The sequence below is a fragment of the Dipodomys merriami genome, unplaced genomic scaffold, assembly GCF_024711535.1.
Source record: "Dipodomys merriami isolate MVZ:Mamm:240054 unplaced genomic scaffold, mDipMer1.0.p SCAF_5, whole genome shotgun sequence".
Classification (NCBI taxonomy): Eukaryota; Metazoa; Chordata; class Mammalia; order Rodentia; family Heteromyidae; genus Dipodomys; species Dipodomys merriami.
The window spans coordinates 22,823,368-22,849,253 of record NW_027206068.1 but is presented as its reverse complement, the minus strand read 5'-3'; the positions used below and the strand labels follow the sequence as shown (position 1 = coordinate 22,849,253).

Genomic DNA, 25,886 nt, shown 5'->3' with positions numbered 1-25,886 from the left:
CCACTTGAGCCACATCTCTATTTCCAGGTTTTGGGTAGTTAATTAGAAATAAGAGTCTCATGGATTTGCCTGCCTCTCCTGGCTCTGAACTATGACTATGATCCTCATATCTCAGTCACATGAGCAGTTAACACTGTTGGCATGAATCATTGGCTGCCAGCTGTTCACAAATTTTCTTTCTTTTTTTTTTTTTTTTGTCGGTCGTGGGGCTTGAACTCTGGGCCTGGGCGCTGTCCCTCAGCTCTTCAGCTCAAGGCGAGTGCTCTACCACTTGAGCTACAGCGCCACTTCCGGTTTTCTGGTGGTTTATTGGAGATAGGAGTCTCACGGTCTCTCCTGCCCGGGCTGGCTTTGAACCGCGATCCTCAGATCTCAGCCTCCTGAGTAGCTAGGATTACAGGCGTGAGCCACCAGCGCCCGGCTGTTCACAAATTTTCTGATAGCCAAACTGTCTTACAAGCCTTCAGTTCATTGTGGTTATATGACTTAATACAATTCACAGAACATTATTTTGCATGTTTAATGACATTCTTTTTCAAATATTCTTTGTAAAATTCTTCCCTCAAAATGTAGGAAAGAAAATCAAGGAAGAAGTAAATTATTTTACCCTCACAACATAATTTAAATTCCATTATGGTAGGCAAAGTGCATTCATAATTACCAGTCTCATTTGCTAACAGAGTACTTTCTGAAATATAGTTTAGAAACTGTAACAAGGTAAAATGCTGTTCAGATATACTCATACATACAAACAGAACATCTGTATTATTTTACTTCTAAACAAACTACCCTGAGTGATAATGATTATTAATGAATTCTTTAAAACAAAACTCCCCAAAATAAATACATATATATTATTTGCTTCTCACTAAGAAGTACTTTAAGTCAGTAATGATCCATCTTCTAACATAAGAACATTTCAGTATTTCTTCCTGTAGAACATGTCTTAGGTCTAATTAATGCTTGTAAAAACTTAGGTCAGGCTAAACAGAAATTGAGCTCTGAGCAAAGTGATAAAAACTACTGTAAAGGGTACTTCACCTTTCATATTATTTCTATATGCATCCCTCCCCATTCCCATCCAAATGTAATACTCCATGATTCAAAACAAGGCTATTTGTATTTCTATAGCCAGGAGCTATACAACAGAGGTAGCTATGCAACAGGGGGATTATACTTAGAAGCAGGAGAAGGAAGTGGCCACATGAAAATCTGTTGTTTTAAAATATGGCAAATTGAAGCAAATAAAATTTATAGCTACAGAAAGCAAACTTATGGGTAACAACTTTACTTCTCACGTCTTTACCTCTACTTTGGCTGATTAACTATGCACTGCAAGAGGAAGGAATGATTATCTCTCCTTAGGAGTCAGCCAAAACAGGATACAACGATGTAGTTTTGGTCCTCATTAACCACAGATTACTCTATGCCTTGATTAGATTGTGTTATTCGTAAAATCCTTTTATGCTATTTAATGTCAAGTCAAATTATTTTAAAATAGAATAACTACCAAATGAGTTCAGTGACAGGCACTTCATAAAACTGTTTCCTATTTTGACTTTAAAAAATATTTGTAAATTGTTTCAAATTTTTAAATTTTTCTGTTAGACAGTGCTTTCAGTTGGTACTTAGTCTGCAAACTGAGTAATCCAGTACTGACACTAACCCAATCAAATATAATTCTTTTTCTTCCTACTTTTTCTAACAAAGATTAATATATAAAATATTTTATCTTAATGAAATCAAGTAAATTATTTCAAAAGATGGATAACTTAATTCTAGTTTACAAGAGATTTAAATTAGTTGGTGTCTTGGAGCACAAAAAAGTTAGGAGTACTAATTAATAGGAAATGCATAAATGTTGATACTGAGGAAAAGCCAATGTTTAAAGACGGAAGAAAACAGATGAAGAAAGGGTTGAGGGGAGATTGGCATGAGACTTTTTTCTTTATTTTTCTATTATTTATTTACTTATTCGTCCAATCTTTCATTCTAGGATATTGAAATTTAGCCAGTTTGAGAGCTAAGGAGAAATTAAAATGCAAAAAGAAAGTTGAGGAGTGACTATGAAAACTCTTGGGAGCTTGGGAGAGTAAAAGAAGAGCAGACTTATTTGCTCTTAGATTTGAGTTCTTTTTCTATATTTATCTTTTATTTTTATTGTAAAGGTGATGTTCAGAGTGGTGACAGTTACATAGGGCAAATAATGAGTATATTTCATTTTGAATAGTGTCACCTCTTCCCTCATTTTCTCACAAATTTTTCCCTCCCACCCACCCTCACATTTTCAACATACTCTCTAGTGAGAATTGAATTCTGATGCTTTTATTCATTCTGAGAATAAAGTCCAGAGTGAAAAACTAGTTAAAAGACACAGAAAAATAAACTAAAAGGAATTTGTATTCATGGGGAGAAAGGTTTGGAATGAAAGACCTAGAAAGTTTGTAAAAATCATATAAAACATCAAGCAGGGATCCCCAGCCTTCTAAATAAAACAGATAATGCTTGCTTCACTCCATCTTGATTGAGGGTAGGATGTACAACAGATAATCTTCAATATGTAGAAAAAATCTGACTGGTGAGTGTCAAGACCAGTTTGGAAAAAGCCTCAGTTCACTGGGCAAAAACAGAGATCAGCAGAATATCTTTCTATTAGCATGTACTTAAGAATTTCTAGTTAATTTATTCAATAATATTTTTAGAAGTATAATTTTGATCTCTATTGACAGTTTGTGTGTGCCTATCATCTAAAATACTTACTTTGGTCAGACATGGGTCAACTTTCCTCTGGTTTACTGTAAGTCTCAAGGATATGTTATATATGTTCTTGTTTTTCTCCTTTTTTGTTATTACGTAGTTGTAAAAATGATGTATGTATATTTTGATATTATTAATTCTTTAAACATTTTCCTGTCTCCCATTCCACTCCCCTTTTAACTCAGTTACTCCTGAAGCCAAGTTACTCACAAAATCTCAGCTACATCTTTGGGATTGGTAGAAAATCTCCACAACCCATTTACTCAGCTTAGACAGATACAGCACTGTCCAGATACAGCACTCTAGACATATGTCTGTCTCCAAGGGGTGATTAGCCCCTACAGAGCAGGAACTGGAGCTCTTCTACTTTCTAATTCTTCCCTGGAAACTGCAAGGATTCAACCATTGTTGCTCTTAAATAAACATGGATAAAGTCATTTTTGCACCCCTTGTAGTATTCTTTTAATATAAATGAAACTTTACCTAATGTGTCAGAATCATTCACATGTAGCCATGCTAATCCTCTCATTTATGTTACACCAAGGGCAGCCTCTGGGAACGATTCCAGAGATCTTCGGCAATATCGATCCTTCCTCTGTACCAGCACTTCCCTTATGACAATATTTCTTACTGTGCACCATGGCTATTTTCTTTTCAGGCTTCTTCCTTTTAACAACTATTATCTCCATCAATGCAAGAACTTTATCTACTTTATCACTTGAGCCACTAACTGGCCCAATGTCTAGTACACAGCAAGTACTCAATAAATATCAGTGGATGTATAGTATTTACCTGTCCAATAAATAGCTGTGTAGCTAAGAAAAATATTAATCCGTATTTGTTTCTAAATGAAAGAAAAACACTTAAACATTATTTCCTTCACAAAGGTTCTTTCATAAACTCTTGCCAACTCTGTGAGAAAACATTAACCATTATTTCCAATATGATATTACAAGTTAAAAAATTACTTACAAAGACATCAGTTGAAACAGAACTTATATTTGGAAAAAAAAATATTTCTGGCCTCTCCTCTGTTTTCCAAAGCTGGCTACCTCTAGAAAGAATCCATTTTTACAACAATATTTAGTAGTAGAAAGACACTCAATTTCTACTTTATTTTACTGTATACCTAAAATATGCAAAAAGGAGAAAAACATTTTTATTTATCATTTTAGTAGAGTATTTTTGCTTTTGCAGGAATAAATTAATTATGCTTTATAAGAATAACAAACTTTTATTAATGTATTCCTGGAAATTGTTGCAGAAAACTAAATTATTTTTAAAGCAGCAATTAAAACTGCCAGCATTTGGTATATTATTTAACATATTAGTTCTTAAAACTGGTAATATGTATTATCTAACTTACATTGTAAAGCATATTATAGAGGCACTGAGTAATAGATTTTTCACTTCCATTTATACTTACATAGAATTTCAAACATTTTATTAAATCCATGGATTAATGTCATTTAAATTTAAAGTAATTTAAATTTAAACTAATAAGGACAGTGGAAATCTAAATCCCATTAACATCTTTGAAAGATATATGAGAGAAGAAATCATTTTTTTTCCAAAAGCTTATCAGTTCTGTTTCAACTGATGCCAGTTTCTATGATCTCAGTACAAACTACACTGATATTATCATTTGCTTTTGAAGACTAATTTCACAAGAACATAAAGTTGCAGGGGATAAAAATGAAACAAGTTGGAAGAATAGGGCTAATGCTATTGGGAAAAGTCACTATATCCAAAGTAGTGTTCCCTTTTGTCCACATCCCTGCCAGCATTACTTTTCTTGATAATGGCCATTCCAACTGGGGTGAGGTGGAATCTCAATGTTGTTTAGATCTGCATTTCTTTTATGGCCAGAACACTTCTTCATGTGTCTATCGGCCATTCTTATTTCCTCTTCAGAGAAGTCTCTCTTTAAGCCTTTAGCCTACTATTAATAGGGTGGTTGTTTCTTTGAGGATCTATGGGGACAAGGCTGAGGGGAGGTTAATTTTTGGAGCTCTAAGTATATTTTAGTGCTTACCTATGACCCAGACATTCCACTACTGGGCATTTACCCAAATGACCACAAACAAGGCCCCACTAAAGCTATAAGCAAAACTATGTTCATTCCAGCACTACTTACCATAGCCAAGAAAGAGTATCAACTCAAATGCTCTTCAGTGGATGAATGAAGCAAGAAACTGTGGCACACACACACACACACACACACACACACACACACATACACACACACACACACACACACACACACACACACACACACACAGGAATTCTATGCTTCCATCAGAAAGAATGACATCACCCCATTTGTAAGGAAATTGAAAGACTTGGAAAAAAATCAGATTAAATGAAGTAAGCCAGACCCAAAGAAACATAGTCTCCATGGTTTTCCTCATTTGTAATAATTGGTATATGTCTAGGATAGTACTACTAGACAATCACAATACCTCAATAATGATGTTCATATGACTTTATAAAATGATGCTAGGCAATATGAATTACAAGATATGGACACAAGAGATTTCTTTTTTCTTTTTTCTTTCATTTTTTAAAATTTTTTCCTTTGGTTTACCCTGTTGTCACTCTTTTGATTTCAGTACTCTTTGCACTGTATATAAGTTTATTTGATTTGGGTATGGGAAGGAGAATCACAGAAATGGTGAGACTAAAGGACAATGTGTGAACCATGCAACAGTGATACTCACAGGGCACTATGCTGGAAATGAACTTTACAACTTGGAAGAGACGGGAGTCTGGAGGGAGGGAAAGTGGGAGAAAACAGGGAGGAGGTAACAATGTTCAAGAACAATTGTCCTCATTTCCTTACTTATGAAACTATAATCCCTCTGTACATGTACCTTTATAATAAAAATAAAGATTAGTGTATATATATATATATATATATATATATAATGTATATACCCAAAGTAAAAATTCAAAATTTTGTTTAAAATTAGTCACATATCTTTATTAAAAATAGTCACATACCTTTAATAATTACATTATATTTTCAGTGGGTAAATCTACATTTAAAGCAATTTTATGTTTAAAAAGAAATTCACAAACATATTTTTGGTAAAGGCTTATTGTGGGCCAATTTTTCCTTCAGCATGCTTTACATAGTAGATGATTCCAAAATCCATAATATCTCCAGAATACTATAGAGTTATAATCTCAAAATTATTATAAAATGAAGTTCATCTAAACAAACACACACAGAAGTTATCTAGGGTCTAAAGTTATAAGCTTATTTGAAATGTGTAACCAATCTTAATTTTTTGAACATTTTTTATTATCTTTAAGGAGCTGTACAAAGGAGTTGCCATTCACCAAAGCAGCCTATGAATACAGTGCATCTTAAACACCGTCACCCTTTTCAACATTTTCATCCATCCCTCCCAACCTAGCCTGTCCCTTACCTTAATTTTAGGTTATGTATTTGACTTAACTTAGGTTACACTTCTTAACACAGTACTCTATGTATACAAAGCATCTTGATCTGTGTTTTCTTGCCTGCATTTTCTCTCCCCTTCCCTCTTCTCTCTACCCCTCTTTTGTGGTCTCAACCTCTCCTTTTGCAAGTATTCATTTCTTGGTCCTTATTTTGTTGGGCTCTGAAATATACTAATTCTTTAAAAGGATTAAGTCAAAGCTAATTTTAATTTTTTAAAACAAGTGTATTTCTGGATTCCCCAAAATTAAATAATCACAATAATTAATGTTTTCAAATGAAATAAAAGGCCACATAAAACAGACAAGGGTCTCATATCTAAAGTATACTTGGAACTCAAAAAATTAAATCCCCCAACAACAAATCCTCAAAGAAACAACTGCTCAATAAATAAGTGGGCGAAAGACTTAAAGAGAAACTTCTCTGAAGAAGAAAGAAGGATGGCCAATAGACACATGAAGAAATGCTCAACATCCCTAGCCATAAAAGAAATGCAAATCAAAACAACATTGAGATACCACCTCACTCTAGTTAGAATGGCAAAAATCAAGAACTCTAACAACAACAGATGCTGGAGGAGATGTGGACAGAAAGGAACCTTACTTCATTGTTGGTGGGAATGTAAACTTGTTCAACCACTTTGGAAAGCAGTATGGAGGTTCCTCAAAAGACTTCACATAGAGCTCCCCTATGACCCAGCAATCTCACTTTTGGGCATTTACCCAAATGTTTAGAAACAAGACCACACTAAAGCTACCAGCACAACTATGTTTATTGCAGCATTATTTACCATAGCTAAGATATGGAACCAGCCCAGATGCCCCTCAGTAGATGAATGGATCAAGAAAATGTGGTATATATACACAATGGAATTCTATGCCTCCATGAGAAAGAATGACATTGCTCCATTTGTTAGGAAATGGAAAAATTTGGAAAAACTTGGAAAAAGCCAGGCCCAAAGAAACATAGTTCCCATGGTTTCCCTTATCTGCAATATCTAGTATATGTATGAGTCAAGCGGAAAAGGTCAGATAATGTGATGTTGGGAAAATGAATCCTTAGATATGTATTTTATTTTTTTTTCCTTTCATGCATTTGTTTCTAACGCATTTATAAGCTTATCTCTTTGTAGCTTTGTATGTCCCTCCCCCACAGTATAATCCCTGTATTCACTATATTTGATGTCAGTATAACTTGTAGAGGAGATGGGGAAAAACAAGTCGTTTAAGGATACAGGTGGACCTGTTGCAACAATGAGAAGTACAAGTTGTCATGTCGAAAACGAGCTTTACAATGTTGGTGGAGGGCGTGGAAGGGGGTGGAATTGGGGAGGATTGGGTGGGGGGGAGGCTGGGAAGGGATGTGAAGGGTAAACAAAGGAGGATGCTGCAATGCTTGATAAGAAATGTACCCATTAACCTGCCCATGTAATTGTAACCCCTCTGTACAGTGTGTTCACAAAAAATAAAAATAAAAAAAGAAATAAAAGGCCATATTATTCCCAATAGGAACACAATGCTTTAGACTGCCAACCTTATACACAGTACTGGGCAAGAGGCACAGTTCTACTCTATGGTCAGAATCAGACCATAAGATCAATGTTGGAGAAAAACAGTTCCAGATGAAACAATGAAATATCCTTCCCTAAAGCTTTCCTCAAGATCATTGAAAATAACATTGCATTTTTTTCATTCAAAAATGATCATGGAGAGTTGGGTGCTGGTTGGCTTATGCCTGTAATCCTAGCTACAGAGAGCTTGAAATCTGAAGGTAGAGGCTAGAAGCCAGCCTTGACAGGAAAGTTCCTGAGACCTTTTGCCCCAATGATGGTTTGAGCTGATGGTTTGAGCTGTGGCTAGCCTTGAGCACAAAAGCTCAGGGACAGTAAGCAGGCCAAGTTCAAGACATATGATCGACAAAAAAAAATTAAAAAGCTTCCTCTTTTTCCTTTTTCTTATTCTTTTACAAACTTCTAGTTACCAAAGGAATAGAGATTCACTGCAAAATGAGATAAAGAAAAAAGGAAAAAGGAAGAAAACATAAGCAATTCAGTGAAATAGAAAATAAAAATATAAATCCTAATTTTTCCTAGTTACTTCCTCCAGAAGAAACCTGTTAATTCCCTGACAATCTTTTTTCATTTTTCTCTGTACATAGGCTTGTTATTTATGTATCTATATAATATTTTTATACAAATCATCCTCACACTTCTTAGTTTTACATATTATTTTTGTAAATTAAAATGTTTAGACATTTTCCTAGAATGTACAAAACTGAGAATATGGACAGAAAAGTCCATGAGACACTTATTTCCAATTAACCACCAAAAAGTCCAGAAGTAGAGGTATGGTTCAAATGATAGAATACCATCCTTGAGTGAAAAAGCTAAGGACAATGCCCAGGGCCTGAGTTCAAGACCCAATACCAGGGAAAAAAATTAAAAATTGCTCTAAGATGAGTGCAATGACAGACAGCTACATTCCCAGAGAGTCAGAAGGCTAAATTCTGAGGACTAAGAGTTGATGCCAGCTTGGAGAGATAAGTCTCCAAGATTCAATTACTAACAAAAGGTCAGAATGGACACATGGCTTGATTGACAGAGTGTTAGGTGTGAGCAAAAAGCACAAGCTGGAGCTCAAAGCTCTCAGTTCAAGCCCTAGTATCATGAGCACATGGTTCTCATGCACATACATACACACATACATAAAATAAAAAATTTTTAAAATAAAACTAAAAAGGCTTTAGGGTAGAATATGGTAGAATGCCTGCCTAGGAAGCACAAAGCCCTGAGTTCAAAACTAAAAGACACACACACACACACACACACACACACACACACACACACACACACACACACACACACACACATACACACACACACACAATTGTACTAACAATCTAAACACAGCTGAAGGAGTTTATGTTAAATGAAGTGGCTCAGCCAAACACAAAAGCAAGCACCGTCCATGTTCTCAAAAAGTCAAAAAAGGTGTTTGCATGGAGTATAATATTAGCCATTAGAAGTGGGTAAAGGAAAAGAGAGATGGAGATAGATATGGACACTTTTGACCACCACAGTAGAATGACTCTAGTTCACAACTATTTATTATATGTCTGCAAAAAAACCAAAAACAAAAAAAAAACCTGTAAGAGAGTAGTTTGAGGATTTGCATCTAATAAATTACAAGTGCTAATGTCATAGGAAAGCTAATTAACCGGATTTGATCATTTTATATGCTTCATACATATATAAGATGATCATCATGTACTGTTACTGTACATTATTATGTGTCAATAAAAGTAAATAAATGCATGTTTTTACAAATTGCCCTAAACTTCCATGAATTCTTTAGATTTCTTGCCAATATTTTAAAATAATGGTATATAATTTTCTATGACATACATTCCAGAAAATACTGAAGGTAATTTTCACAGAGAGTTTGTTGGACAAACAATTTTGCCAGAAATAAATGGGGGTATTTATAGGAAAACAATTCTCAGCATAAAATAACTAATCATTTGATGAAAAATTATCCATATATCTTTAAAATAACAAAGATAAAATAACCATAGAATTGGGCTTCAACTAAGAGTAAAATTAGTCATTAATAAAAAATGGAAAACAAACATTCTAATATCCATTTCAAGAAATCACAAAGATTCACTAGAAGAATGGGAAAAATGAAGCATTCACTATATTTATTCAATATTATTATATTCCATCAAGTGAGAAATTGATATAATTCTAAAGACTGAAACTGCAGTTTAAGATGTTTAAATAATTTCTATCCTCTGAAAATTTCTACTAATGCCAAGCAAAAACTTTCAAATCAAAATATTTTTCACACTTGAAAATTGTGAAAATTGTCACACTTTAGTGGAGGTTTAGAGGAAAAGATCTGCCTTGTGGAATTAAAACAAAAAAAGGTAACTTCGAAATTGGTAGACTGATGACATAGCATAAAGAAACATTATATGGATAAGTTACTTTTAGAGATATTTAAGTTTTTATTCATCACTTTTCTCCATTAATTCTAAGAATAACATTTTGTAGCTATGATTACCTATTCTCCAGGATCAAGAATGGAAAAATGAAGGCTTCCTTCTACCCACTTTGAAAATCAGGAATGCCTAAATGCATACCTGAGAGATTACAGCTGGCAATAGTTATTATCTCATAGTTCTCATGTGAACATGAACTAAGATAACGAGCAAGTGTCTAATACCATGATAGTGCCAGCTCAGTTTTTACCACTGCTCACCAAGAGACAGTGATTCACACTCCTCCAGGGGTACCTGATGCTGCAATAATACTGAAATCCATAACCATTTCCCATGCATGCCATATTCGTGATACTTCTTCTACAATCTACATCTTTCTCCTCCACTAGTAAAATCTCCTTTCTTAGCAACACTTTTACAAATGTCCACTTCATTTAGTCTTTCTCCAATATCTGTTATCAGAGTTCACTGTGGGTGGGATTTTGTCTTTCTATTATATGTGGCCTTTAGAGTATAGGACCATGTCAAAACATTCCTTTAGATATTTTTGTTATTATCTTTAAGTAATTGTACAAAGGGATTTCAACTCAATATATCACTTTCTGATCAATGTCACTCACCTCTTTAATCTTTCTTGCCCAACCTTCCCTTCAATTCATCTAATCCTATTTTAAACTCCTGAAAAGGATGTGCTTTCTTATCTCTTTAATATCCTCAGTATCTACTATAGTATATACAAAACTATCCACTGATTTGAAGGTTTGGCAGAGAGTTTATGTATTTTTAGTTAGGTATACAAATATAACTTTATTCTTTCAAAATATGACTTTTCCAGAAACTCTTCATTATCTTTTGAAGAACCAATTAATTGATTCATTAATTAATATTTATTAATTTATAATTAAAATTATATTGATTTATAATTTAAATTTTATGACATTAATTTATAAACTTATTGAGTTAATATCTTAAATTAATGCAATATTAATTTAGTACATTCTGCAAATTAATTTTATAAAATAATGCAAATTTAAAATATATTAATATTTTATATTATATTAATAATAAATTAATCAATAAAGTTTATGTATAATGTATATTAAATACTTCAATTCTCTAATTTACACACGTAAGTACCATTATTTAAAGAAATATATTCTTAAAGGAGAAGTAACTCACTTCACCATAGTTTCTTTTAGCAATCAAACATTATCATCTATATAATAATAATCAAGAAAATAAAATGGAAACATGAATATGGAAGATGTAAAATAGTAAAAACTTATAACGTGTGAAAGTTTAAAAGCAAATTCAAGCAAAATAAAAGAAAACAATTCTCTTCAATTCAATAAGAAATTACTGTATCTGGAAGAAGACGAAGAGGGCAATGAAGAGCACTCAAAAGTTATTATCCTATAACAATGTTAATATATATAATTTTACTTGAGAAAGAAGTTCACAGAATAATAGCATGGTGAAACGTACCATTTAGAAGCAGCAAAAGCTTCCATTTTCACTATTATTCTCTTTGTTCAAGAAGCTTACAGTAGTAAATAAGTTACTACTGTCATTAAACTCATCTAGTTACGTTATCACAAGTTGCAAATTTGGCTAAGGTAAAAACTTTAATCTTATAATAAGAATGGATGTGTATTAGGGATTGTCTTAAAACCACCAACTTCATTTTGTTAGGTATCTTATCTCACATAAAATATGTTGCTAGACATAAAGTGTCATTGGTTTACCTCTAAATGATCCAGCCCCTTCAGGAAACTGGGTGTAGCTTTAATAAAATGGGACTCATAAGTTTTTATTACATTTATAATGAATGCTTTTCAGTTTTATAGGCTCTTTGAAGGAGCAATTTAGTTTCTCTATTAAAACATGAGTTTATATCTTTCAGTACTTTCAGGTTTCAGTTTTATGCAGCTACTACTCTAAATATAAATGAAGATATTAAAGTTTTAATAAAGGTATATAGTTATTTTTACTAACATGTGTGGGATATAAGTTTACAAAATTACAAGGAAAAGAACAGAAGAATAAAAATCTTTTTCTATTCTGATTATTTCAGTTTTTCTATCATATAAATTAATCAATGACTACGTCAAGATATATAACATATTTATGCATTCGTAAAGATTTATGGTATTGCCTGTCTCAGAATAAAAATCTATTTTAAATGTCTTATTGGCACTGTGAAGAGTGTAAGACTGTTTAATTTTACTTGGCAGATCTTTAAACACCAGTGCAACCATATATTTTCAGACATTCTGAATTTATTTACACCATCAAAGTCTAATTCTACCTCAAAAGCAGGGCTATACAACAAACCCAACATAGCCACAACATTTTTGTTTGTTTAATTTCTAATCAAAAGAGTTGATGATTTACTAGGTCTTGTAGAAGGAACTGATAATTTTTAGTGACTAAGGTATTACTTCAGCCCTTAAATACTGAAGAAAAGGCAGAGACAGGGTGGGAAGGTAACTCAGTGGTAGAGTGCTTGCCTTGCATGCATGAGGCCCTGGTTTCGATTCCTCAGCACCACATAAGTAGGAAAAGCTGTAAGTGGTGCTGTGGTTCAAGTGGTAGAGCGCTAGCCTTGAGCTGGGGAGCTGAGGGAGAGCGCCCAGGCCTGGAGTTCAGGCCCCACAACTGGCAAACAAACAAAAACAAAAGGCAGAAACAAACAGCAATAAATAGTGATACAGCTGAATTTAATAATATATCTACATGCATAGTATATAATTCAACAATAGTACTGGAACCATTGAGGACTATCAACCAACTCTGAACACAGGAAGACTGAAAGAGGGGCTGCACCTTGAATGATAACTGGAAGTTCATCAAATAGATGAAAGATGAAAAAGCACTGTGAACAATTGAAAGAGCCTACACATTATTGATTGCCACTAAAATATTGTACTCTTGCACCAATTAGTATTTTTTGGTGGGGGGGGCGGTCCGGTCATGGGGCCTGAACTCGGGGCCTGGGCGCTGTCCCTCAGCTCTTCAGCTCAAGGCTAGCACTCTACCACTTGAGCCACAGCGCCACTTCCGGCTCTATTTTTTGCTATTGTGGTGCTGGGGAATCGAACCCAGAGCCTCATGCATGCAAGGCAAGCGCTCTACCACTGAGCCACCTTCCCAACCCCATACCAATTAGTATTTTGATTTCCTTTATTCAAAAACAACCTCAATAGAAAAAGTATTATAGTGAAAACATACTATTTTTTCCTAGTGCACTTTTAGATTCTATCTTCCCTAAGGCAAAATCAGATCTTATTCTTTTAATCCTGATTCAAATCTTGGCTTTGTTTGGATGCTGGGATGTTTGGGATATACATGTTCTTCTAAGAAACATATAATTTAAATCTAGTATCACATACATACCCTCATCTTGACACAAGCCAAATGATTCATTAAATGGATACAAAAAAATCATGGCTACATCCTATGATTATATGGAAGAAACCAATATACTATCACAGACCAACTTTTATAACATCAAAGCCACAAGCAATTGCTTTAATATCAAGGAGGAACTTTTATATCATTTTTGAGAATTACCACATACCTTCTATATTCTAAATATCTTTCTGATTTAGCATTTTAAGAATCTATTCCTCAATATGTAATATTAAGAAGTGACTGGAGCTGGGAAGGTGGCTCAATGGTAGAGGACTTGCCTTGCATGCATGAGGCCCTGGGTTCGATTCCTCAGCACCACATAAGCAGAAAAAGCCAGAAGTGGCACTGTGACTCAAGTGGTAGAGTGCTAGCCTTGAGCTGAAGAGCTGAGGGACAGTGCCCAGGCCCAGAGTTCAGGCCCCATGACTGACAAAAAAAAAAAAAAACAAAACAAAGTGAAGACTCTTAAGTGAAGTAAGCCAGGCCCAAAGAAACATAGGTCCCATGGTTTCCCTTATTTGCAATAGCTAGTATATGTCTGAGTCAAGCAGAAAAGGTCAGATAAGGTGATGTTAGGGAAATGAACCCTAAGATATGTATTCAAATGTTTTTTTCTTGCATGTGATTGTTACTAACACATTTATAAGATTATTTCTTTGTTGCTTTGTATGTCCCTCCCCCACAGTATAACCCCTGCTTTCACTGTATTTGATGTTGGTATAATTTGTGGAGGGGAAGGGGAAAAACAAATCGTTTAAATAGGGATACAGGTGGACCCATTGCAACAATGAGATGTACAAGTCGTTATGCCAAAAAACGAACTTTACAACTTTGGTGGTGGGGGAAGGATTGGGTGGGAGGAGGATTGGAAGGGATGTGAAGGGTAAACAAAGGAGGAGGCTACAATGCTTGATAAGAAATGTACTCATTATCTTGCCCATGTAATTGTAACCCCTCTGTACAGTATTTTCACAATAAAAAAATAAAAAATAAAATAAAATAAATAAAAAAGAGATTATTGGATCACAGGGCCTTATCCTCAGTAGTGGCATTAATGCCCTTACAAAAGGAGCCTAAAGAGCTTGCTGGCCTCTTCTATCATTCAAAGACAGTGAGGAGTAACTGTGTTTGTAGACAGACACACTCGGCTTTGATCATGAGCTGCATTTTCTTCAGCCTTTGAAAATCACTTTTTCGTGTTTGTATGCTTCCCAGAGTAATGCATTTTGTTATAGTAGCCCAAATGAGTAACTGACACATATTCATCCTCCTGAAAAATTGGGTGCAAATCCAAAAGCACTTCTGTTAAGAGATGGTTTCTTTATTTTTACTACAAGTTTCTAGCATTGACGTAAAAAAAAAAGTTCTAGGGTAAAGTAGAATTGTCACCAAATAACAATGAGCCCAAATAAAGGATTTCCACTTCTTTTGATATCAGATTATTAACTTCCATGATCCCTACCACTGAAAAAAAAAGGTCAGTACAATTAAAATCCATTGATAAAACTCAAATTTGCCTGGAAAGAGGAGCTGTTAACTAGAGTGTTGACCTCTGTCTCTGCCTTGTTAATAATTCTCTGGTGACAAGTTTCATGAATCAAAAATAACTGCACTTGCCATATACCATAGCTTCCCATCACGTAGAATTCATTGTTAGAGAAGTGTCTTCCCTTCTCCTGTGGAGGGAGGCCTATCATTTGAGCTGATCTACTCCAAATAAGCCCAACGGGGCAAAGATGAGTGTCCTCACAGTTAGTTTCACTCATGAACCCGGCCAGTGATTCAAGAGCCTCTACTTTATACTAGGTTCCTGTACTCTAATGATCCACAGTAAAGAGGATATGTAGAATTGACTGTTCTCACAGACTTGCTGAAACAGTGCTAAAATATAACATCAAAGGAAGACATTATCTGAGTATGAAGGGAGTTTGGGAAATGGACTACTCTTTAGGAATGGGATAAAGAGATAATAAGCAATTTTACACTACAAACTCTAGCCGACCCAATACTGATGGATTAGTAGAGAGGAAGTAGGCATAAGTGTATAAGGATGTTATAGAAAGCTAGCCTCCTGAAATCCATATTGGAAAATAGGGAGTTAAAACATGCAAGCAAACAATTAAATGTTTAAAAAAAAACATGCAAGCAAGAAATTCACAGGTGTCCACCATATATTGGCATCACATTGTGTGTTTAGTGAAGAAAACCAGACATCAGTCTTTTGCTTCAGATTGTTAGTATGGATACTTATACAAAGGTAATTTAGCCAGGCGCCGGTGGCTCATGCCTGTAATACTAGCTACTCAAGAGGCTGAGATCTAAGGATCATGGTTCAAATCCAGCCCTGGCAGGAAAGTATATGAGACTAGAAAACTGGAAGTGGTGCTGTGGCTCAAGAGGTAGAGTGATAGCCTTGAGCTGAAGACCTGAGGGACAGTGCCCAGGCTCAGAGTTGAAGCCCCATGACTGACAAAAAAAAGATCTATTTGTCAAATAGATCTTGCAAATCAGAGTAAAAGTTTAAAATCCCTAAATTAGAATTATCTATTCAGACACAATGTACCATTAAAAGGAAAAGATCACAAGGATGATATTTCATTTGATAAATTTGATATTGATTTAAACAAAATGTTCCCATGAAAAGAAGTAATCATATTAATACAAAAGACATTGTGTGTTGTTTCATCGCATCTATTCAATGAACACTTATTGAAAGGCATCTTATGAACCAGCCACTGTTGTTGCTTACACTGGGAAATAACTACAAACAGCAGTGCTCTGATGACATCCTGGTTCAATTAAAGGAGACATATGTCAGTGAACAGTAGATGATTTAAAAAATAAACAATGCAGGAAGAATATAGAGAATAGGGGAGGGTATATTTTAAATTTTAAATACAGTGGTCAGGAAATGTAGGCATATATTTTGTTTTAATTTTTGCTGTCTGAAATGGGATCTTGAACTTGGTATTTTAGGCTTTGCTCATTGGCTGATGTTCTACCACCTGAGTCATGCTTACAACACAAAGGAGAATTTTTTTAAGAAAAAGAAAATGTTTATGACAGAGTAGATTAGGAATAAGTCAGTGGATTTATTTTTAAGATTTTTTAAAATACTTTTTTATTGTAAAAATACTGTGCAATACTGTGCAAAGGGGTTACAGTTACATGAGCAAGGTAATGAGCACATTTCCTATCAAGCATTGTTGCCTCCTCCTTTGTTTTTCCCCTACCATCCCTTCCCTCCCATTTCCAACTACACTCCCGCCCCTCCCCACTAAATAGTTTTTCAACATAGTGTCTTGTACAATCTCATTGTTACAATGGGTCAACCTGTATCCCTATCCCTATTAAATCATTTTGTTTTTTCCCTTTCCCTTCCCAAACTAGAGAAGTATATACAAGATGCAAGGCACCAATATCAAATACAGTGAAAACAGGAGTTATACCAAGGGGGAGGAACACACAAAGCAACAACAACAAAAAAATCACACAGTACCTTATAAATACAAGAAAGAAAGAAAAAGTACAAGCAAAAAGAAAAAAATCACTTGTGTCTTTATCTTAGGGTTTATTTCACTTAATGTTGTCTTATCTGGTCATATGTACATGACTTTTCAGTGGATTTTTAAACATTAAATCTAGTAAAACAAGGAAACCTGAAGAATTAGAACCATAGTACTACTTATTCTGCTCTGTCACAATCAAACATTAGTTAAAAATCTTACATTTGATTTCCACTTTTCAATTTCCAGGAATGAGAGACACTGGTTTAATAATAATAATTAATAATAATAATAAAGATCCTCAGGATATCATGCAATATAATCAGTGGGAGAGAAACATAGTCCAAAATCCTTGAGAGAATCCACCAAACTATAAAACTTCTCTTGAAAAAAATTTCTGTGCGTTGGAATCATTACAATAGTTACCCTTGTAAGAATTTTGTTAGGAATAAATTTAAAATGGTTTCTTTAATAATACAAAAGATCTCACTGTATGGAATTGCTGAATAGACTAGACTCACAGATCAGTCATGCTCTTAAAGTCTAACCATTACAATCTAATCTCAGAAACAAAATAAATCTCACTTTAGAAAAATCATCTATCACCTTTCCAAGGGTCTGCATTTTAAAATATTATTCTAAAATAGCATCATTTCTCTAGTGGATGAGAAATTATCATGTCCTATCTAAGAATTTTTCAATGACTTGAGACAAATCTTGCTGTGAGGAGCTTTGAAAATAGTTTCAAAGCTCACAGTACTCACTGATGCAAATGTCTCATGAGAGGCATCTACCTTTAAAATGCATTTTACAAATCCCTTCTATTGAAAATAAGTTACAATATAACTGTAAGTCATAAAATAAAAATCTCATTTTAGTTTATAATAAGCCCCACCGCATATAGTCACCTCTGCATTATAACATTCATGATAAATACCCGATTGAAATATAATGCCCTATATGATTTTCCATGTTCATAAACTATTCAATAATACTGATTTATTGATCTAGTTGCATTAGTAATGAATTAATTATATACTGTAAGATTGCGATCATGAAAATTCTTTACTATTACATGAAAATTCTGTACTATTCCTGCTATTTAGATTTTATGTAACAAATTTAAGCAACACAACCACCATGTGTTTGAGGTTCTTTCACAATAAAATATTATCTTGATAGTACTTTCGTGTGCCATTTAGGTTTCATGACAGCACGTGATGATACTTTCCTAGGCTACTTTAAGAAATTAAGAAGGTACGGAAGCTAACTGATCTACACAAGGTCACAGGGTAAAATACTACATTTAAACCACACTATTTTATGTGTATTGATAGAATTTCTTCTGATAAACATTCACTACCTAAGAATTATACAAAATGATTCTATGTTCTCATGGATTGGTGAAACTGGATGTAAAAACAAAGTCATGCAGTGGTGTGGAATTCTCAACACCTGGTTGAGTTACCAGGACTGGTAAAGTTACCAGGACTTTGGAGACCAAATATAGATGGTGTGAATGTGGTCTGACTTTCACAGAAAAATGGAACACTGATCACACTTTGGGAACAGAAATCTCCATTGAAGCCTAGATTTGTCAAGGTTTGAAACTGACATTTTATACTACCTTCTCAGCAAATACTGGAAAGAAAAGTGGTCAAATCAAGTCCTCTTACAAGAGGGAATGTACAAATCTTGGTTGTGATGTTGACTTTGATTTTGCTGGACCTGCAATCTATGGATCAGCTGTCTTTGGTTATGAAGGCTGGCTTACTGGGTACCAGATGACCTTTGACAGTGCCAAAAGTCAAAGATGACAAGGAATAATTTTGCAGTGGGCTACAGGACTGGGGATTTCCAGCTACACACTGATGTCACGATGGGATAGGGCTTGTAGGACCCATTTATCAGAAAGTTTGTGAAGATCTTGATACTGCAGTAAACCTTGCTTGGACATCAGGTACAAACTGCACTCCTTTTGGCACTGCAGCTAAATATCGGTTGGATCCCACTGCTTCCATTTTGGCAAAGGTTAACAACTCTAGTTTAATTGGAGTGAGTTATACTCAGACTCTGAGGCCTGGTATGAAACTTACACTATCTGCTCTGGAGGCCACAAACTTGGGCTTGCCCTGGAATTGGAGGCTTAATCCCGCTGAAAGAAACATCTGGAAATGAAGATTTGGCCTTAATATATGTCCGTTGTGACCAGCAGAGCTGTATTTTAAATATTAGACAGTTGTTAGCTATCCTAGTTCAATTGGTTATCTAGTTATGAATGCTGCAGTAGTGTAGTCATCTATACATTATTTAGATGTATTTAACTGTTAAATGCACTACCCACCAATAATGAAATACACCTTTATGAAAATTGTGCAATTGTGTGCATGTTCATTTTTATGTTCTTTTAACATTGACTATTGCCATTGAATGAAATAGATCAGTGGATGTTTTAAGATGAAGTTAAAGATTTTTTTTGTTAAACTCAGCCATCATTAGAATTACTTTTGTTATACAAGAACATTACAAATTATGAATAAAACAGATATATAAAATAATGACAAATACCAAAGCTACAAAACTGACATATTCAATCTACATTTCCACCAAAAAAATCTTACTAACATAATTGTTGAGGGTAGAATGAAATGGAAGATGCAATTACATAACAATAAATTATTTTCATAAATATATCTCATCTATTACACTTCTTTATAACTACAACTATAGTATAACTACTAGATAGCTATCACAAAGTATAGTTAGTAGGTGATTTATTGTTTTAAAAAAACACCAAATGTTTTTGTTTTCCCTCACACTTGTAAAGGCTGGGAAGCATTTAACTTATGTAAGGACCTTGTTCCTGTGACCCCACATGGCAGAAGGCAATAGAAGAAAAATAAAAGGCATAGGCCATTGCTTTCATCCTCTTTTATAAGGTCATGAATCTCCCTCATAAGGGCTCCAGCCTTATGACTCCATCAGCTCCTAAAGATACCCCCTCTCAATACACTGACAATCAGGTTTCAACACAGGAGATTTAGAACACATTCAGAACATAGTATATATCAAATGGATTTTTTTACTTGATTGACTATCTCTCTCTCTCTCTCTCTCTCTCTCTCTCTCTCTCTCTCTCTCTCTCTCTCTCTCTCTCTCTCTCTCTCTCTCTCTCTCTCTCTCTCTCTGTGTGTGTGTGTGTGTGTGTGTGTGTGTGTGGTATTAGGCAGTTGTTGCTTTTAGAACTTCTCTATAGGGAATATTACAGAGTCATTTTTTCCAGCTCCTAAGAGAAATCAATCCTACTGAATGTTATGGGACATTGTAGGCCAAGATCTCTCCTGCTAGCCAAATGTATGTTTCTTCTCTCTCCTTCCATCTTTACCCCTTTCTTTTGATTTATAATGAAATTTCATAAACTAACCATTTTAGTTCAAAATAGTAAATAACATTAACAATATCAAAATAATAGGAAGTATACATGCTTTCTGACAAAAAGATCAAATCAGAAACTGTGAGCCTTGCTATTTTATTTTCCCTCTGGTCTCTACTGCAGCTGCTGCAGAATATAATTCTATCGTGAGTTCCACAGAGGAACTCCTGGGAACAGACCAAAGCTGTTAATGAAGGAGGCCTTATTTGAATCACATCAGAAATCAGACTAGTTGGGGCAAATTCATTTGTGTCCTTCCTGTATTAAGTGTTGTTATATAACAATATGGGTGAAAGTTGCAAGAAGTCTCTGTGTCTGATGCAGAGGAACAATCACTCTAAGAAGATGACCCTGGTTCAGGTACAAACCCAAGTACATGCAAATCAACATGTTACAGTACATGGTGTTAGTGTTATACAGCCTAATGGCCCCAAATCTATTTCCTTAAAGACACACCAGACTATATTAACGCTACCTCACATACCATTTTACACAATCGAGATTTAAAAACTCTATTTTACTACTTGTAAAGACAGAGGGAGTTTCATAACATATATCCTGGAGCAGTAAAACTTGACTGCCTTAACCCCATCTACTCCCTATTCACCCAGAGGAAACAAAAGAATATTTCTTTTCTTTTTGCAAAAGTGTTCTTTATGCAAGTCTACCTTAACTCAGCTCAAAACCCACAAAAGTCTAGGCTTGCTGGACAGCTTTATAGCCCTGCTATTAGTTTCCTAAATCAGCATCTCAAACTGCATTTGTGTTCCTTTTGATGTACAGTGACCCAATGAATGGTTCTGACTTGAGACTGTTAAAGGGAGAATACAGGTTAGAACAGAGCTTCTTTTCCCATGCAAGAGAGCAGTAAAATATAACAGAATAAAAGAAATAACAAACAAACCTCATTGAGAAATTATTTTTCCTTAGTTGTTACTCTAGGGTTATAGATAAGAATACCAAGTAAATAATCAACAAGTAGAAAAAGATCAGCAACTACCATCCACAATTCTGAAACTCTTTTTGAATAAAACACATCATTACTTTTTCGTTTACACTAAAACTGGGACTTAAATTCAGAGTCCTTAGCTTTCTCAACCAAGGCTGGTACTATGCTACCTTGAATCACACAACTCACCTTTGGTGGTTAATTGGAGTTAAGAATCTGACACACTTTCTTGCCCAGGCTGGCTTCAAATTATGACCCTCAGATTTCAGCCTCCTAACACACATGAGCCATCAGCACCTAGCTGTTTTTTTTCCTCCTCTTCTTCCTCTTTTTCTTCCTCTTTTTCCTCCTCCTCCTCCTCCTCCTCTTCTCTTCCTTCTCCTCCTCCTCCTCTTCCTCCTCCTCCTATTAAACTCTATTTAGGATTTAACCTTGGGAATACTTCCCTCTCTTTTTGATTCCAGTACCCTGTATCTTGTATATGTTTATCTGATTTAGGGAAAAGAAGGGGAGTAACAAAATGGTGAAACAAGGACAACCGGTGAACCAATGCAACGGCAATACTCACAAGACACTGGGTGGAAAATAAACTTTACAAACTGGATGGGAAGGGAGTTTGGGGGAGGGGGGTGGGAAGAAAACAAGGGAAGGGGTAACAAAAATGTACTCAATAACTTGCTTAAGGAACTGTACCTCCTCTGACATTACCCTTACAATTAAATAACATAATTTTTTTTTAAAAAGAGATGTTTTACCAATCATTCATCTCCAAGATTCAATTCTTGCTGGTTTTTTACTCTTCAACTAGGAAGAAATGACCTCAGATTCCACTGTAAGTTTTTATATTGTTTATATAGTCAAGTTTGATTTTAAAGGATCACAGAAAAACATCCACTTTAAACATACATAATTTTGTTACTGACTTAACAAAGTAAAAGTTGCTGGTTGACCGAGAGGAAGGTAAAAATGACATCAAGGATCTCAAAAGGTCATGTCAGGTGCCAGTCACCACATTTAGGCACTCAAAAGTCAAACATTTAAATGAAAGCATAGGCAGGTGATAGATTTTTCTCCTAGATGTCCCTCTCTACTTGTGCCATACAAGATATAAGAGAAGTGAGAGAAGAAGTAAGTTATGAGATTTCTTTGAAAAACTACACACAAAGTAAGCTATAGATTCAGTTTATGTTGTGGTGTGTGTTTATCTTGACTTAAGTTTGAATTCACTATTGGACAAGTCTAACAAGCTGGTGGCTAATACCTTCTGATTTGCTATATGCAAATGATAGTGCTATGTTTCAGAAATCTCTTCAATTTAAAAAAATTTAAACACAAATCTGAACAATTTTGAATGCAAACTTTTTTGTTTTGTTTTAAGAATCCTTTAAATAGGTGATTTTTAGTGAACATATATAGAGAGTTAACATTTACTGGTATGTTAAAATAGTTTTTAATAAACTTATGTCTTAAGTGCATTAGAAAGCAATTGTTTTTAGTAGAACTAAGTGTTTCTCTAGATGGTTTAATGTGCATATGATTGTACTTTGCTTAACTAATTAACTGTAAATAAATTTTAGAGAATACAGTGTCTAGTTTTTCTAATGATGCTGAAAGTTTTTCAAATGAGATTTTATGTTTGCATGTGAATGAGAAAACATCTAAATTTACAGTTGGATAAATGTTTACTTTTGTGAACTTTAAAAAACTAAACATACATAATTTGTTGATATTTTAACACGACACTCATAGTTAGGAAAAGAATAATAAAGCAAAGTGTTTAATGCTATTGTTTTTACTTAATATTTTTAAAGGACAAGAAAAGGAAGACAGCAAAGATCATTGTCATAACATACAGGGATCACTATTAATTACAATTCCAAAATCAAGGCAAGCCCTTAATTAATAAACTCTTTAAATTACTTTGTTTTGTGACTTCATTACCACATTGATAGTTACTAATTTAATTATACCCTGAGAAAAACTGAAATTTTATGGAAGGTTATGAAATATGTGTTAAACCTATAAAGTCTAATTACTAAAGCTTCTTTCACATATTCACAAAGGATGGAGAACTAGAAAATTATCTCTCATAGCCAAAAGAAAAAGTACAAAACAAATGAAAAAATCTAGTGAGATGAGATGACTGATACATTTATAAATGGTTTATAATAGACACAAAAGAGAGCCTGGACATAGAATACAGAGAAAGAAGTGAAAATTTAATCTACTTCCATCCTTTGGGTCTTTATAGAAAATGTCATTAACATATTTGTTTTTCTCTTCTTCAATAGAATTGGCTGGAATTGAAGTTTCCTGGTTGCTAATATGTTATCATTACTCAAATAATTAAGACTTGGGAGCAATAGATTTTTTTAATTAGCTACCTCAAAGTATCATTATAATCATCTAATTATCCTTTGAGGCAGCTTATATACAAATGCTTTAAACATTCACTATATTATTTCCATGGGTGTTAGTTCAATGTTTATAGTGTAAAACTAATACATTTTATACAATGTAATGATGAAAATTTAAAAGTATATTTATTTCTTCAGAAATTTGAAAATAACTTTCAGAAACTAGAAAATCATTAATTACATTTAGATTCAAAATGTTTCAGCTAGTAAAAGTGGTAAAGCTCATATTGGTTTCTGATTTATTCACAATCCAATAAAGCCTAAAGTATTTCTTAGCCTAAATGCCAAACACTTAGCTATATTCAGTCAACAAGACTGCTTAGTCAGATAATTAATTACCACCATTATCAGGATTTGATGTCCTCCTTTTATAACATATTTTAATCAGCTTGTAATACCTAAGAGCTTTTTCAAAGGCAAAGTTGTATTGCATGAGTGTAAAAAGAGCATATTCATCTAAGTATAACATACAATAACCTTGAATGAAAAAGTTGTGCAGGAGCATGAGGCCTAGGGTTCAAGCCCTAGTACAGGCAATAATAATGGTGATGAGGATGATGATGATGATGATGATGATGATGGTAACAATAATAATTTAGTTGAACATAACAGAACATCCAAACCACAGCCACTGGCTAGATTTGCTCATAGATGTAGTCTGTTCAGCATATAAGTTTGTTTATGGAGAATTGTTTTCACATGAGAATAGGGAATTTCATTGAAAAAAATCAGATTTCTCCTTAAGAAGACAAACAATCCAGGCACAGATGGCTCATGACTCTAATTCTTGCTACACAGGAGGCTGAGATCTGAGGATCGTGCTTTGAAGCCAGTGGGGACAGCAATGTCCATGAAACTTATCTCTAATTAGTAACCAGCAAAAGCCAGGAATGGACTTGTGGCTCAAGTGGTAGAGCCCCAAGCCTTGAACAACAAAACCAAAGTAAAGCATAATGCTTTGAGTTGAAGCCCCAGTACAAGAACAAAAAGAAAAGAAAAAAGTAGAAGCACTGACAAAATGAGGCTGTCATACATGTCAGCTATCACTTTGACCTGAGTACAAGCTACATAAGAGTTATTACTCTGTCTCAGACTGATTGACCAGGCTTTATGTTCATCATTGCTTAAAACTATCTGGAGCTGTCTTAAAATGAAGAAATTCTATGTTTTCCAGAATAAAATAAAACCAGAAGCACTACAGTAATACTTATTGTATTTTTTGTCAGGCCTCTCATGTGTAGTTTTTTATCATATTCTTCTGCTGAAAGAAGCTACAGGTCTTGCTTTAAATCCAGTCTGTCAAGGAACAGGAGTATACCTGGCTCTAAATCTTCAGACCCCAAATCCAGTGCTTTGCTACAGCTGACACAGTTAATATGGCCAGAAAATAAGCAACAGTTCGTTATTTCTCCCAAATGCAAATTATAAAAGATTCGAGTCTACTCGATTACACTTTTTCCTTTACAATATCACCTTCTTCATGATATGTAACAGGAAAAATCTGGAAGGAACTCATAAAAGTCCAACTTAAAATTAAAAATAATATGTATTCCCTTCCCCTTGAATTTTCCTCTCATTTCCATCAACAATAACAGAAAGGTTAGACACAAAAAGCATTAGACACTCATCAGAAAATACCTAAAGATGAAAGAAGAAATGGCTGTCAATCTTCAGGCAAGCTTCTGAAGGAAACTTTGGCAAAATATTACTTTTCTCTCTTTCAAAAACTTCCCTGCTCTAATTCTATTTCCATTTTTTTCTAATACAAACCTAATGTTGGCTCTTATACAAAACTGTGGAAGTCATTCTTTTGTTCCTTCTCATCTGTAAATGTGCTCATCAACTTGTCAAGCAGACTGTTAGAATTTGTACTTAATCTTCACATTCCCTCTCAGCTGAAATTTTCTCCCATCCTTTAATCATTTCCTATCTTGATTACTAT

General features: G+C 34.4%; 1 protein-coding gene and 1 pseudogene across 4 annotated transcripts in view; one reads left to right on the top strand and one right to left on the bottom strand.

Moving 5' to 3' along the window:
- The window catches only part of Immp2l (inner mitochondrial membrane peptidase subunit 2), an 864,225-nt gene that overhangs the window by 525,728 nt on the left and 312,611 nt on the right, over positions 1-25,886 (bottom strand). The window lies entirely within an intron of this gene.
- The window catches only part of LOC138809992 (voltage-dependent anion-selective channel protein 2-like), a 41,214-nt pseudogene continuing 33,852 nt past the window's right edge, over positions 18,525-25,886 (top strand).